At 41.6% G+C, this 4,530-nt stretch overlaps 1 protein-coding gene across 1 annotated transcript in view; it reads right to left on the bottom strand.

The window, feature by feature from the left end:
* The window catches only part of fbxo34 (F-box protein 34), a 12,568-nt gene extending 9,935 nt beyond the window's left edge, over positions 1–2,633 (bottom strand). The window contains exon 1 of the mRNA XM_084382007.1: positions 2,412–2,633. The gene's annotated coding sequence lies outside the window, so the exon portion shown is untranslated. The remainder of the gene's footprint in view (positions 1–2,411) is intronic.
* Positions 2,634–4,530: the final 1,897 nt, after the last annotated feature.

Raw genomic sequence — 4,530 nt, 5'->3', positions numbered from 1 at the left:
GATAATTCTTCTTCCTGTAACAGTTCAGATGCTGATCAATAACATGTTGTTGTGGGTGGTTGGAGGTTTTTCACTCTGATTGTCTCCAGATGTTTTCGTGATGCTTCTCAGACAGAAGCTCTGACATCACACCCGAGTTATAACGTTGAGTTCTTGATCATCAATCTGCAAAAACAAACCAGGAACAAGCCGAAGACAAAATGACAAACGAGTTCAGTTTGAAAACTAATAAGTGATCAAAGCTCCAGGCTGCGTCCTCGTCACTGTGACATCAGTCTGAAGATCATCTACAGTCACTGAGACAGACAACATCTAGATGCTCCTCCACTGGATCCAACCGGACCTCGATCCAAGTTAAAGGAACAGCCTGAGACAAATGAACCAGCAGACCAGGTGTCCACATACTTTTGGCCCTGCAGTGTATTTCCATGTTCATTAATGTGTTTATCATGTTTACTTTCATACTTTAATCTTATTAGCTGGTTAAATATGAGAAACTTTAGATGTGTGATTATAAACAACATTAACTTGTTTTTATTTACTTTCACTGACAGACGGAGAACAACAATAACACTGTTATTGTTCTGTTTAGTGACGGATCAATTATCTGTTCAATTAATAAGAAGAAGGATTTTACAAATTAATCTCCACCAGGGTTAGAAATGTGTGTGTGTGTGTGTGTGTGTGTGTGTGTGTGTGTGTTAATCAAAGGGCGAAGTTCAAAGTTCACAGCTGCTGATCAGATCAATCAAACGAGACGTCTGAGCCGACAGGAAGTGATCAGAACATGAAGGAAGCAGGACGAGACATTCAGGAGGTTCATCTGAACGAGGAGGCAGCTAACTATCACTGTCATTATTGATTACTTATATTTCTGATTGATTAGTTCATGATTAAACAGGTCAAACATCGTGAGAAAATGTGTTGTTTTGTCCGATCAACAGATCAAAACTCAGATTCCGTTGACGGACAGAGACAGAAGAGATGAGACTCACTGACGGCTCATTGATTACCTGAATGTATGAAGTGACTAATCATGTCAGATCTATAAATCTGTATGAAGAACATGTGAAACTACTTTCAGACGTTAACGGTCGTCACGTTTTACTTCCATCACTGAAGTTCAGACTAAAGAAACAGCCGAGCTCAGACAGGAAGTCAAACTGTCGTCCTCCATGTGTGAGGTCGTCGCAGAACACGTCCAACGCTTGAGGACGAAACTCTGATGGACATTTTCACCTTTTCATCACATTTTAAAGTGTAACAACAGATGAATCTGATTCTTCAATAAGCTCAGTCCTCACTCAAACGCTGGCTTTAAAGATCCTCTCTGCGACAGGAGTCGACAGCAGCTGGCGCTCGGTGCTGAGGACGACCTGCAGTCACTTTTATCAACTCGTCTTAAAAGTACGACCTTTAAACATTTAAGGACAACAACAAGAAGACATCTGACTTCTGCTCAGGTGATCAGACAACCTTCATACCTGCCAAATATAATGCAAGCAAACTGTTTTCATCACTTGTCAACTTTTAAATTGATCACCAACTGTTCTGACCATCAATCCATCAGTTTGACTTCTTCTCTGTGACAATAAACTGAACATGTTTGGGTTGTCGACATTCTTCATCATTTTATTGACCAAACAACTGATCGATCGATCCAGAAACTCATCTTCAGTTGCAGGTTGGTGCACCTGAGAGCTGAAGGTGTTACTTGATTAATCACTTACACTGATCAATGAAACAGTTGTGCAGTAGATTGATCGTTTCAGTCACGATAAACCCTCTCTGCTGTACTGATGTCTGTTCTGATGCTAACTGCAGGTTTAGCATCATGTCAGTGAGAGCAGACAGACAGTGTCAGTTAACTAGTCCTCCTGCAGTTCACCAGCTCATCTGTAAACAGACTGGAGCAGCTCGGGCCCACAGACAGCTGCTGAGTCTGCAGTCTGAAGCTAACAGCTCGGCTAGCTGCAAACTAAACTTCAGTGTGAGGCCTCTGCATCACCTCCACACTGCCTGTCAGCTAACACCAGCTAGCATTTAGCAGGAGAAACGACTCAGAGTGACGCTGCGGGACGTTAAATGTACCTGAGGAGACGTTCACAAGCAAACAGTCTGTAACCAGAGCTCACTTCCGAGATGTGTCGCCAACTTTACTAGCCACAGCGCTAACTAGCATGCTACTAGCTGCGGCCGCCTGGAGCCATGATACACCTGGCTAACTGACTAGCCTCTGTGGCTAAAACAGAGCTGTGAGGAAGGAGAACAGGGAGAAGACATTTAAACAGAAGCACACACACACACACACACACACACACACACACACTCACACACTCACACACACACACACACACAGGTTAGCATCAGAAGCTAACAGACACAGAGCAGAGGCCGAGGGTCAAACTAACCTGAGGGAGGAAACGTCTCCGTCTGTCCGCTGGATGCTGCTGGCAGCGACCACAAACACCCAAATCTCCTTTTCCCGCCTCGTCCCGACAATGTGAAACACTTCCGCCGTCGGTTCCTTCAGTTAGCTGTTGATATAATGTTGCTTCAACGTGTTAAAGGCGGTTTCAGCGGAGGACACAGCGGCAGGACCTGCCCGCTCCTCTCAGCTCACTAACAACTACTGACCGAGCACAGCGACGTCCAGCTGGAGCTGCTGCGTCATGACGTAGGCAAAGCTGCCAAAGATCGTCTATATGGACAGAAGTTTAAGAAAGCGAGTAAACATGACTGAAGGTGCAATATGTAGGAGTTCTGCAGTAAAACGTTTCTAACGACTCGACCTTTGATCTTTATGTTGTTGAGGGTTTTAGAAAGTCATGCAGCCAGACTGTATTATCAATCTATACATTTATCTGCATTTTGACAGGACCAATAATACCAGAACCAGCACACTGATGGAGACTGGACTCAAATTCTGACAGAAGATAAGAAACAAATATGTCTAATTTTTACTTAAATTTAATAAACTTACATCTCTGCCAAAAATAACTTTTTAACATGGCTAACTTTATAATAACCACCATTAGACTTGACAGTGAACAGGTGACAGGTGACTGAAACTTTGTTTCTCTGCATCAAACTTTTCCAGCTCTGTGATTGGTCGACAGCAGCTTCCATCAAAACAAATGAACCAAACGTCACAAACACAAAGTTCTTCATCATCAAGAACATTTACAAGAAGAGAGAAAAGAAAAGAAAAGAAAATGTGTTCATGGAAAAACTCAAAGGAATAAAACTAATTATTATTATTAACTGTAAATGTTTTGGGAATAATATAAATAAAGTGTGAACATGCTTAAAATACACAAAGCATCAGAACCACAGTGTTCTGATCCGTCTGTTGTTCCTCACAAATAACTGAGTTAAACTACATTATCACTCAGCAGCCGTGCACGTGAATGTGCATGTGACAGTTTAGTGTACAGATCCTCTGAGCTGCTCAGCTGCAGATTAGCGTGTTAGCTATGTTTGGTATGCAGCGCTGCAGAGGAGCAACATGAAGCCGGTTCACTTTAACTTCAACAACAGTGTTCAGAGTCTGTAGGTCCAGAACCAGAACCAACAGGATGAGATTTAATACCATCAACACAGATGAAGGCAAATAAACTGGAATCAGAAATGCGTCCAGATACAGAACTTTACAGAACTTTTCCATCATTAATACAGTTTTAAAATATATTTACACATAAAAAGAAAAGAAACACAAAATGCAAATAATCAGAATAATAACTGGACACATTTTACTGTGTTGAGTACTTTTAATACTTTAAGTACTTTCTGCTCCAAAAAAGATTAAACTACACATCAAACACCATCAGAAAACACGTTGTTACAGGAGGTTAAATATGTTTTACTGACTCGTTCTTATTGTTCAGCTTCTGACAAACAACTGTTGTGTTTTTGATCAAAATTGAGTCGATGGACATTTTTAATTTTCCATTTGTCACCTGACTGAGGTTCATCCTCTGAGGAGCAGGAGTCAGATCAGGACAGTCTGAACTTTATCTCCCGATGTTTGTTGTGTTCTTGTGATGAGAGATCCCGTCAGTCCAACTGGTAAATATTTTCTTTGTTTTCACAGAGTTATAAACGTTCGCCGTCTCCTTGTTGCTGTAGAAGTTTAACTTTAAGTGTTTCGACGTCTCGACTTGACCAAAGACTGAACTCTGAACCAAACCCCATTTAAAAAAATGGCAAATTAATCTCAACCTGCTTCAGTTCACTCACCATCTTCTGCTGGAGCTTGAAACTCATCTGAAGACCCAGAAAGACCCGGAAGAAACAAGAAAAGTGGATCTTTAGATTAGAGTTTAGATTATTCTGTCAATCTACAGTTTCCAAGTCTAAGAAGAAACATTCAGGCTCTGTGGTTTGGTTTTGATCTGATGGTTCGAGTTCAGTCCTGAAGGAGGCAAACGAGTTTCAGTGAGTCCACATTTACCCTTTCACCAGGATTAGTGTGTGTGTGTGTGTGTGTGTGTGTGTGTGTGTGTGTTCATATATAAGCTGCTGGACTTT

Source organism: Pagrus pagrus (genome assembly GCF_965226575.1).
Source record: "Pagrus pagrus genome assembly, chromosome: 18".
NCBI classification, from domain to species: Eukaryota; Metazoa; Chordata; class Actinopteri; order Spariformes; family Sparidae; genus Pagrus; species Pagrus pagrus.
This window is presented reverse-complemented; position numbering and strand designations above follow the sequence as displayed.